This window comes from Cinclus cinclus, chromosome 4 (genome assembly GCF_963662255.1).
Source record: "Cinclus cinclus chromosome 4, bCinCin1.1, whole genome shotgun sequence".
NCBI classification, from domain to species: domain Eukaryota; kingdom Metazoa; phylum Chordata; class Aves; order Passeriformes; family Cinclidae; genus Cinclus; species Cinclus cinclus.
The window spans coordinates 18339379-18351389 of record NC_085049.1 but is presented as its reverse complement, the minus strand read 5'-3'; the positions used below and the strand labels follow the sequence as shown (position 1 = coordinate 18351389).

The 12011-nt window shown below is 45.1% G+C and overlaps 1 protein-coding gene across 2 annotated transcripts in view; it reads right to left on the bottom strand.

Annotated features, from left to right (window-relative positions):
• Positions 1–10085, bottom strand: part of PRKCQ (protein kinase C theta) — a 54082-nt gene extending 43997 nt beyond the window's left edge. Inside the window, exon 1 of one of the 2 annotated variants that reach the window (XM_062491723.1) lies at positions 9960–10085. The gene's annotated coding sequence lies outside the window, so the exon portion shown is untranslated. The remainder of the gene's footprint in view (positions 1–9959) is intronic. The other variant, XM_062491722.1, reaches the window with a different exon arrangement.
• Positions 10086–12011: the final 1926 nt, after the last annotated feature.

The window sequence follows — 12011 nt, the reverse complement described above, 5'->3', positions numbered from 1 at the left end:
AGTTTGTCATAGGAGACTCAGATCATAACTGAAATGAGAAATAACTGGAAATGCACACCTGATTTCTGTGTGACAAAACAGGCTCTCAAGATGTAGGCCAGGCTGGATGGGGCTTGGAGCACCCTGGGATAGTGGAACGTGTCCCTGCCCATGGCAGGGGCTTGGAATGAGATGATCTTTAAGGTCCCTTCCAATCCAAACTATTCTATAATTCTACGTATTTTAGGAAACTAATTTTAATCTAGATTGTCCCATGTTTCTCCAGAAGTTGCACCATTATTTAAAGAAAATCACTGTTTTCTCTTCACTCCTCTGCAACACTGGATGCTTTCTTTATCAGGCTCAGCAGATAGGAACTGCTAAAAGATGTCTGACCATACAGATAATTCATTTTAGGCACCCCAACACCACGAGCCCAGCTGTGGTCCACAGCCTTCAGCTGCCTCCTCCTTGCCTGAAATCCTCCCAGGAAGTCTGCAGTAATCTCTGCTCCTGTGACACCTGGCCCAGCTCACATTTTACAACAAACAGCACCAGGGATATCTTAGGTAATTCAGCCCTTTCCACACCTTTGCAGCTTCATGTTAATTCTGCTGAATATAATTACATAAATATATATTAGAATAAGAAATATTTCTTCTGCATAGCAGATGCTGGCAGACCTACAGTTTCTGCCTTCATTCTCTGCTCCATCAATTTGTGCTGCCATGGCTTCACCACAATCACCCCCAATTTGTTGTTGTTGTTTCCATCAATTTTAGGTGCCACATCTGTGCCATCTCTTGCCAACACCATCCCAATTCCACCTTCTATGTCTTTCCCACTCCCAATGCCCCTGGACTCCAGCCACATCCTTAAATAAACTCAGATAGATCATTTCCTCTTCTTCAGTCATATTCAATTTAAAACTGCACTTAAATAAAGAAGCTCTGGCTCCAGTTATGCTATAAGTCTTCTTACCATTTATAGTCTGGTGCCCTATTCTCAGTGTCAGAGCTCTAGATGAGTTCCTGGGAGACTTTCCACCTCTCCATATCTTCCCACCCCACTCACCATTTAACTCACATCAACTTTATCATTTATCCGCCAGTTTCTTTCTGTGCTTCTGCCCTTAGTTATCTCCCTGCCTGGGAGGGATATAGGACACACAGTAGGATGAAGAATTAAATATAAAACACAGAGAAAATTAATTTTAGACCAAAGTGGTGAGCATCAGGTTTTTGGGATGTTTTGTTGTTGTTTTAGTTTCTAATTTAGTTTCTGGGATTTTGGGTTGTTTTCTTTTTTTTAATAGTACCATATGCCTGCTTAAGCAAATCTTCATGAGTTCATCTTCATGCTGTCAGAAAAGCTAAATCATGAACATGCAGACAATATCTGCTTCAGCTCAGCATCACTGTTCCAGCTCAGCTACGCAGGGCAGAGCACAGGGAAAGTGCTGTTTTCCTCACAGACCACTGGCCAGACAAAAGCTCAGCCATACACCCAGATGTCCAGGTACACTCCCAAAATCCTAAACCAGGACATACTGAAGGCCCCTTGCCTCTCCTCTTCACCCGAATAAACTAATTCCTGACACACAGTTTTAGAAATTCACTCTCCTACCTCTGTGGGAAATAGAAAAGGTATAAAACTCTCAGAAAGCTGTGTGAAGTCAAATCTCAGGATGGAGAAAAGCAAGAATGCTGAAGATGCAAGGACAAGAAACTATAGGGCTATGAGCTGTGTAGAGACAGACCTTAGGAAAATGTTAAACAAGATAGCAGAAATATGTAAGCTTAATAATGAAGCTTTATCCATCGTTTTAAGCTATTGCAAGCAAGCATTGTTCAAAGCAAGATGTACATGTAGCTTTAATAATTGGCCTGAGCAAACATTTGTCAGCTTTTAATATTATATTATGCCATTGGCTAGAAAGTTGTTAAAAGACTGTAACAAAGAAAACTTTGGCTGCTGTTGTTAGCAGCTGAAGCTGTTCCATCTCCCTTGCTTGATTCTGTAAAATGAGACTGATTGTGATGGAATAAACCTTTGAGTCGGCTGCTCAAGCAGTCCCATCCTGTTCATTGTATATATATATGTATATCTGTAAATATAAGAAAAAAAATATCCCAGAACCAACATACCTCCTCCATACACATTTGCATGTGGACTATTCACCCCAAGCCCTTTCACAAACAGCAGAAAGAATGAGATCTGCTGGGTTTTCAATTTCCATTATCTCCATGTCACTGTCTGAAATGGGTCAAATGCCTGGTGACCTGAAATGCCTCCTTCCCCCACGGCTGAGGGAAGCCTGGCTCAGGTGCTGCTGTGTGTCTGGCACCCCAGCTTTGGAACAAGAGGGGGTGGCTCCCACATAGGTGGTCTCACCTGCCAGAAGCTGAGTTAATTCAGAGATCAGCCTATGGGTGTTTTTTTCTGCATTGAAAAAAACCCCCATGAACTGACACAGGTATTGCAGACAGAGACAAGCAAGCTGAGGACAGGATGGTTTACAGCTCTCCCTAAGTATAACAGACTGAATCAAAATGCACTGAAACTTTTATTTACCTTCCATGGGGTTTGGTCTGGTCTATAAATAAGGCAGAATGACAATGCTAATGACTAGGAATTGGGAAAACTGATAGAAGCTGTATAATTGAATTTTCTAATGCAGATATTTGGAAAAGCACCATCCTTTCCAATTTCACTACAAAATACATTACAGAGAATCACCTTGCTTTGATGGGGAGAAAACGAGCTGTTTTCAGGAGTTTTTATTTACTTAAACAATGTTTTAATTGTTTTAATAACAATGTCTGTCTGTAGTTGTCCTGATACCCTCCCCTGGCACAAGGGGGAGGAGGGATAGGGGAGCTGAAAACGAAAGCTGGAGGATGAACAATATTTTACTATTTCACCCATGTTATAAATCAAAACATAAATAGCAAATGTTACTGTAAGGGTGGGAGGGGAAAACCTGGGTAAATTCAGCCCTCAGCACATGCACAGTCCTTCAGGACCAGCAACAATGACTCCCACAACTGCACTTGTCTCTGTTTTCTGCGGAAAAGCAGGGCACGACCTTGTTCAAATCCCATCCACAAGTCGGAGCAGATCTCCATAAGTCTCAGATGCTCTTCCTCTTCTTTCTGTTCTTGACTTATCAGCCCCAAAATGCCTCTCCTCTCACTCAGGCTCTCCTCCCACCTCAGCTGTCCCTGACTTTTGCTGCTGATTTAGGTGAGAAAGAGGAACAGCCTCACCCGCACACAAAAACTACACAGCAAAGTGAAACGACCACATTAAAAACCTCCCCCAAAGAAAACACTCGGATCCAAGTGAAAAATTAATCATATATAAGTTTAGATTTGAAACAAAATACAAGTTAAGCTTCTGCTCCCACCACAATCCGGAGTCAGGTTCCTGGGCATTTATGGCACCAGGTGATCCCAAACCTTGTTCCCTGTGGGACTGAGACAGTCATCCTGCTGCTGGCTTTGGTGTCCCTGGCTGTCCCTGGGGATTGTTACCTGCTATTTATAAAGTCATAGGGTCAATAAAAGACCAAGCTGAATCAGGGCTTCACTTGTACCAAGGCAAAGCTCTGACACACCTACATGGTTCAGGAAAGTCACTCCAGCTTTATGTGACTGTGTGTGATCTCCTTCCCCATCCCTGGAAGTGTTCCAGGTCAGGATCTGTGTGATCTGGTCTAATGGAATGTGTCCTTGACCATGGCAGGGGGGTTGGAGCAATCTTTATGAAGCCTTCCAACCCATTCCAAACCGTTCTGTGATTCAATGATTCCATGACAATTCTGTTGCCACCCTCTAGCAATTCTCTCTCTTTTACTTTTTCAGGGAGGGTTTTAGGTTTAAAAATAAAATTAAGGCCACATATCTGGGCAGTTTACATAGATCAGGGGTTAAATCTGGCCTCTTCAACAGTTATTCAACCCAAATGAGGCAAATGCAGCAGTTGTGTGTTTGATCCCAAGGAAATAACTGTGTACAAAGTGGTGAGCTACTGCATCAATGAGAACAGAGAGAAAATATTCCCCTACTAAACCCAAGGAAAACCTTGTTGTCAGTCCAGAGTTAGGAGTACATTTGTCAGAAGGGTTTCTTACTCACAAAAAACCTAGAGTAATTTCACAAAACAACTCAGCCAAAGCCCTACAACCAGTCTGCTTTGAGAATCCTCTTTCATGCTCAATCTCTGCATCCCTGAGATGAGCTACTCTAAATCCACACTCTCAGCACATGGGTGCATTTACAGTGGTGTGACAGTCCTTCTGCATGTTGGGATGGACTAGGTTTATTTGCTTCTCCAGAAACATGTGGTGCAATGATATTTGAGGCAGGAATTGCACTTCCTGGCTTGGGTGGGAGGTTGCTCTGCAATAAAATATCCCAGTGTGATGACAAAGGAGGATCTTTGCTTGATCAATCTGTGCTTGACTTAGAGCTATTCTTCAGGGTTTAAGCTGTCTGCTGAACTCTTTCGGATTTTCCAAATGTCTCATACTTCACAGAATGATAGAATGGTTTGGGTTGGAAAAGATCTTGAAGATCATTTGCCATGACCAGGTTGCTGCTGTACATTGCACTGATCCCCTACTGCTTCATCAGCCATAACTTGACCACCAAAGCCCTTCAGTAACATACCCCAGACCTAAACACAGCTGAATCTAATCTTAAACCTTCCTCCTTCTGCAGGAGGGAGGCCTGTACGAGCTGTGCCCAGCCCCACACACCCCTCTCACCACAAACTTATCTTATACCCACCTCCTTACCATCACCTTTTTTCTCAGGGTGTTTTTCCATTCAGGTGTTTTCCTGCCTCAGATTGCAGTCCTGATGAGTCTGAGGTCTAGCCCACCTTCTCAGCTCAGGGGTCCACATCTGCAGGCACACTCACACCCTCTCCCACGTTACTACCAGTGTCTGGGATCACCTTTTCAAACATAATTTTCCTACCTTTCTAAATGATGAAACCCATGGGGAGCAGGTGGTGAGAAGTGCTTTTTGTTCCTATAGAAAATTCTAGTAAACATAAAAAGAACCACTGTCTTTCAACCAAAAAAATATGGTTATTTTCTGAAGCAAAGTGATGAGTGTAGAGTCTGAAATGTTTTGATAAATCTGACCAATCACAATGACTTATCCGTAAAGTTCCCACGTATCCTCATTCTTTCTGCCAACCAGATTTATCCACAGATCCACCTCTTCCCTGATCACTATTGCCATGGACACTGGAGATGGAACCAATACCTTTCTGCACCACATGAAGGTGTCATATTGCACTGTGGAAGCCCCAGGAAACAACTGAACGGAAATACACAGATCAGCTTTAACTAAATTCCTACAAGACACAATAACAGTGCTCAGAATCAAAACATCTTTGTTATGGACCAAAATACTTTCCATAAAAGAACTTAAAAAACCCTGATCATCTTCTGTATTTTGGAAAGGAAAACACCTTAATTTCTCTTGTCCTCTGAAGCCACCTGAGTCTGTAAACCCTGATGCTTCCAGCTTAGATCCTGCTGTTGTAACACCTACCAGGGAACAGGTCAGTGTGCCCAGGAAGGGCTGGAATCTTGCTACACATAAGGCTGCAACACCTCCTCCTTCTTTCCACCTCCTTCTTTCATCTTTTCTATTTCCATATGTACCATTATCTTTGTTAAGTTTGCTTTCACTTATATACATTGTAGATAAGAAAGTATGCATATATAGAATTAACTTATTTTTATGGCATCATGCGCTGTCTCATTCCCTGCTCCTATCAGGGCAGTTTTAATTATGGAAACAGTCCTCCACTGACATGTCTGCGGATAATTATCATGTATAAGTACAAAAGCTTTTTAATGCCATTTTTGGATTTCCTTAAGTATCATGGAAGATGTTTTACCTTTCTCCTCTAGACATCACATCATATACTTTAACTGTCTGCCCATGGTCTGCTAACCCTGAATGAAAACTGATGTTTTTCATCACTGTGGGTGCCCTGTCTATGTCAGGAGATGCTATTTTGGTAAATGAATGCAGATTTCTCATTAAAAGACCCTGGAAATGTCTAAGGACAGGTTGGACAGGGTTTGGAGCAACCTGGTATAGCTTCACCATGGCAGGAGGTGAAGCTGGATGATCTTTAAGGCCCCTTCTGACCCAACCATTCTGTGATTCTCTAAGAGAATCACACTGAATCTGATATGTGGATGGCCCCAAGATTCATCACCTCCTTGTCCTCACTTGTTTATCAACCAGAAATTAATTTTTGTCTTTTAGCATTGGTATTTCCTATGCAAACTCTCTGAATATTTTGTATTTCCTGAAGATAAGTGGGATGATCAGGAAAAAAGGACACACTGCTTCACAGTGAATGCCAGGCAAATTAAATGCCGTAACAATTGAGACAGTTGATTACTGAGAAGCAACCCAGCCCAAAATGGGTCAAATGTGAGGCGGAAATGACCATTTAATAAAGGAACAAACTGAAAGATGTCATGTTGAGCCTGTCCCCTGTGCATCTCATGGGTCTTTATGGCTCAGAAAAATATAAAGAAATTCACTTGGGTGATAACTGAGCCCTACATCCTCACTACATGTGTCACTGTGGTGACAGAGATGGGACACAGTTTAGTGAAAGCCGCGCCAGTTTCTTTTCATCTCACCCTGGGTATATCCTTTAAAACTCTTCACTTATTCCACTCAGCATTTCTGCCCCAAAGGAGTATGCATATGTGGAAATAAAAATAACCCTTAAAGGGATGTCACCACTCTGCCCCAGAGTTGCTCCAAAGCAACAGTGTTACTAAAAGGTACAATAAAAACCAGAGAAATTATCCATTGCTAAAACAGTTGGGTGTGATTTGAAAAGTAATTTGGGTCCCTTACACTCTCACCATCACAGTTAAAAAATATTATCACTGCTGCTGGATGTGATCTGGCTGTTGGTGAGAGATGAAAAATCTCCAACAGGCTCAATAATATAACAATATTAACACAAAGAAGCAAAGATGCAGATAAATCACAAAATTGACAGAAACGAGCCATGATACAATAAAACCACTATGTAACTGGCTACAGAGAAGAGCTTGCAGTTTGGGCTGCTTTTGCCAATGTTTTCCTCCCAACCAGGAGCTGGATGCAAGGCAAGGAGGCAAACAGAGAACAACAGCATGCGATGGAAGCAAACTGGCAGTGAGTGTTTGCAGGCTGCTTCCCATGGCAATTACCAGCATGATCCTGGGAATGTTTGTGTGTGAGAACAGGCACGTGAGCAACCCTGGGAGGGAACTGTGCAAAGCTCCTGGTACCTGTGACTACAGGCTCAGTCAAGGCTCTGATTAATCCTTTCAATGGTTTCACACACACAGGTTTTGGATGTTCATGCTCCTGTATTGACTTGCTCTTCCTTTGCTATTTTAAGAATCACTTTCTTGAAGCTTAGGCGAAGAACAGCACTCTGTTTTCACAAATCCTGGCTTCAGCAAAATGGGAAGCAACAGCAGAACATGCAGCCAAGTGTTTTAACTTGGATCCACCAACATAGGCATTAACAAAGCCAAGAGAAGAACAGCCCTCCTGGCAAAGCCCTGGCAGGTGCTTCATATTTCACCCCCTCCCAGGCTGCTGCAGAGTTCTTTGCAATTAAACTCAGATAACAAGAGAATAAACCAAAAAAGTTGCCATTAGAAGTTGTATTCACCATGTCACTTCCTTCAGAACAAAGTGGAAGGATAAACAGCCTGGAAAATATCCCAAGGAAGAAAAATAAAAACTTGGCATGCTGAGAAAGCTAAGCTGATTCTCTTGTTCCCTTCTTCCTTGTCTCTCCCTCTTTCCTTTGAGCTCTCCACCTCTGATGGGATACTGAGCCACATGCTGCTTCTGTGAGAAGCTCCGAGAATCAACCAAGTGACTTTCTTTGAAAGAAAACATGCTTGAGGCAGGGGGAAAAAAAAAAAAAAAGAAAAAAGAAAAAAAAGCTTAGTTAGCCCCACCCTGGCAGCGTAACAATCCTCACAGCTCTCCTCGGGGTGGAAAAAAAATGAAAAGGTTTCCCCAGTGTAGCAGCATGAGAACAAAACCAGCCTGGGCTCAGTGGGCTGCTGAGCTGTAGTGTAGAGGTTCAGGAGGGAGATCTGAATCTTAAATAGGGCCTTAAAAATCAAATAATAAAATACATGTAAAAGTGAGGGGAAAGTCTAACTAAACTCTGCATTGCCTGTACCAGTGTAACTGTGGCATCATCTTAAGGCAGGGAGTCCTTCCAGGCCAAAACCTCTGCACAGGCTGAGCATCACTTGCCCAGTTCACCTCATGTCCACACTGGGCTTGGCTCAAGAGTCATGTGAGGAAACTGAGGGGTCCAGCAGGGCTCAGGGAGCCTTGGCAAGTAAAGGCTGGCAGACACCAAAGTTTCATGTCCAGCCAAGACAGCAAAAAAGAGATAGAGGCAACAACACTGGGATTCAGATTCAGCTCTGATGTCAGGAGATTTGGCAAGGGCAGCTCCATGGTGAACTCCAGGAAAGCAGCATCTTAGGAGGCCATCTGATACTTCCAGCTGAATGCAGTCCTGATCCACCACAACCAGGTGGGACAAGAACCTCCTTGGAGCAGGTCCATCAAATCCCCTCCTAAAGCTCATTCCCCAGAAACTCACAATGCCTGGTGACCTCAACAGGGATGTGAAGTCCTTTGGACAAGTAAAAAGAAGGATTAAAAGAGAAACACTAAGAAACCAGGTGTGCAGGGCCTCAAGTACCTGGCTGTTCAAGAATACAAAAGTTTGAACATTGCCCTTTTCACTGCAAATAGTTCTGCTGATTCCCCCCCCCTCCCCCATTTTTTTTTAATAACAAGTTCAGTGAAACTTTCTTTCTTCCTGCCCTAGTAACCCTACTAAATAATCTGCTGTTAGCATGACTCAATTGAGTGGCTTTCAGCTGCTGAAGTTGGTTTTGTGCTGCTGTTCTTTCATCGGTGCAAATTTAAAAAAAAAAAAAAAAGAAGAAAAAACAAAAGAAAAAGAAAAATCTTTCCCCCGCTGAAAGGTATCACACTCCTGAAGACTGAAGTACAGCCGAGAAGTTGGTTACTTGCCTTGTAGTTGCAATTACAAAGGATCCGATTACAGCCAAGAGTTTAACTCCATTCGCTTTCAATGGGCACGCAGGGAGCTCAGCCAGGCTGGGGCTTCCAGTCCCCTCCTCCGAAAGGAAATGCAGCTCAAACACTGCGGACTGGAGGAGGGATGGAGGCCGTTCATGCCTCTTTAATTGCCCAAATCTGCTCTCAGACTTAGCAGCTCTTTTTTCCAGAACATTACAAACTCGACCCCAAAGTGATGTACCCAGCCGCTGAAATGCAACAGCGCGTCTGGAGCTACTCTTCCGTCTGGCTGTCTTATCACATACTGCTGGAACCATGAAACACCTACAAATCATCACTGAGCCCAGCAGGAGAAAGGGTTTTCCTTCCATGTTTTCACCAGTTTGCTCACCCTGTTGACTAAAACTGTTTGTAGTCGGTTTTCATTGTGTTTCTCACTTTCCCCTTTTCTCTGTTATATGAAGATACACGGGAGAAAACAACGCTCTTTTTAAAAGGCAGGAAAATGTGATGGCGAAACCACAAACACGGGTGTAGAAGCTGAAAGCTATTTATACTCTTATTTAAGGGGAAAAGATAAAATAATAAAACACGACTCTCTGGACAGGTGTCAAGTTGTCACCTTTAAAATCCCGTTAGAGCAGCGCCGATGGCTGCAGCGGAGCGTCCCGGGACAGTGAAACACCGACAGCACCAAGCAGTGCCCTCAACTTGCCCGGTGCTGCTGCACAGGTTCTCCCTCCGGAGGTCCAACTCGCTCCCGGCACATCTCCCTGCAGCGGGATACCCTGCCCGGCCGGCCCTGCCCGCGCATCCCCCGCGCATCCCGCTCCGCTCCGCCGGTGGTACCTGGTGCCCGCGCAGCGCGGCTCGGTTCGGAGCAGTCCGGTTCGGCTCGGTTCAGCTCGGCTTGAGCAGTCTTGCCCGGCACAGTGCGGCTCGGCTCTGCCTGCGTGGACTAAACCCGGCACAGCCCAGCCCGGCTCGGCTCTGCTGAGCTCCGCCCGGCACGGCACAGCCCGGCCCGGCCCGGCCCGGCGCTCCCGCCGCCCCCGCAGGGAAGCAGCGCACTCCGCAGCCACCGCCGGGGCTGCCCTGGCTGCCTCTTCCTCCTCGCCCTCGGCACCACCCCGCTCCCCGCCCCCGGGTGTCCTCTGGTTTTGCCCCCACACATCCCCGCTGCCGGGGATCGGCTGTGCTGGGAGCTGAGCATCGTGTCCGTCCTGCACAGGACCCTGCCTTGGGGCTGGCGCACGGGGTCCCGCTGCCGACGGGGAAACAGTGCCTGGCAGTGGAACTCTCTCCCAGAATAATGAAATAGGACAACCTGGTTTGCTTTTCCAGGCTGCAAAGCATCGTTGTCGTGCCTGGGGAAGGGGTGCAGAGGGAATGTCTGCAGAGAAGTCCTTTCCTCATTCATCTGTCCCACTGTGTTATGTTCTTGGACACAGGTTAGAAACCTCAGACCAGGTTGTTGTGTGGAAGAAGGATGGGTGGTACCTGTTTGGTGCACCCCTTTCAGGGGCTGAGGGTGTCAAAAGTGAGTTTTACTCAGGGTATTCCCTAGGAGACCTTCTCAGCTCCACAGGAATCGTGGTTACCTCCTGTGCTGTCAGAAAAGGTGTGATGCTGGTAGTCATGGCTGGGTGGGTCTGCAGCAGGAAACTGGCCCAGGAACATGGGAGAGGAATCACAAAAAAGAGAGGAAACCCCAGAAATGTGGTGGCAAAAGATTCTGGAGAAGACAGTGGAAAATCCCCCAATCCTCCAGAGCCAAACCAGCTCTGTAAGACTCATGGGCTTTGCTGACAAATATGATCACAGCTGTAGCAAGGAGACCTAAGGATGTCCTTCACCCCTCTGGTGTACCCACAGAAGCCATACTTAGCCACCTTCTGTGGCTCCAAATGCTCCAGTGAAGAATTTCAAATAGTGTTTCTCTAAAAGGTCAAAGTACAGAGCAGGGCACCTGCCAGTTCTGTGAAAGATGTCTTGTTTGAGATCACCCAAATGAGGTGTTCAGGAATTTTAGGGCCTGTAAGTGTTCACTTTGAGCTGGCTAGGATGGCCCTTTGAATATTATGGTGATTATTTTGTCCTTGATGCTGATCTCTAAAATGTAAATTATGCATTAAAATAAAGAAAAGGAAGGAAAGGCAAGGGAAAGGCTGCTGGGATTTTGGAATTTGAGGGAAATGAAACGCTTTCAAAGAGTGGTTATTTCCTATTTTTTGGGACAATTAGAGCTGACTGTAATACCTATTCCTGTCACTGGCAGGATAGAAAAAGACATTTCATGAGGCAGATGATTTTGCATTTTACTCACATAATTTGCATAATTACTCACACCCCGTTAGTTTACACATCCATCTTTCCTATCTGCTCAGAGTCCATTACATAGGGCTGTTGGTACCAAAAGTATACAGAATAGGTTCTTTCACCACAGCTGAGGGCAAGCGGTAGGTAATTAAAACTCTCTGTATTCCCACACCAATCTTAAGTATTCAGCTCTTACTGGTTGCTGATGCTGTTGCTGAAATTTGCACAGGAACCTGATGTTCAGAGGACCATAGCCAGCTGCACTTAGGCTGGGTGCAAGCTTTGGGCAGTGTGCTGGCACATCCCCAGCTGGGATGCAGTCCCATGGTCTGTCCCCCATTCCCTGACCCCATTGCTTCACTCACACAGGTCAAATCCCGTCCCTGGAAGTGTTGAAGACCAGGTTGGATGGGGCTCTGAGTAACATAGTCGAGTGGAAGGTTCCCCTGACCATGGCAGGGGGTTGAAATGTGATGATCTTTAAGGTCCTTTCCAACCCAAACCATCCTAGGATTCTAGGGGACAGAGCATGACACAGCAGGATGATCACTTTGCCTCTAGGAACTTGGCAGATGTGCAAAT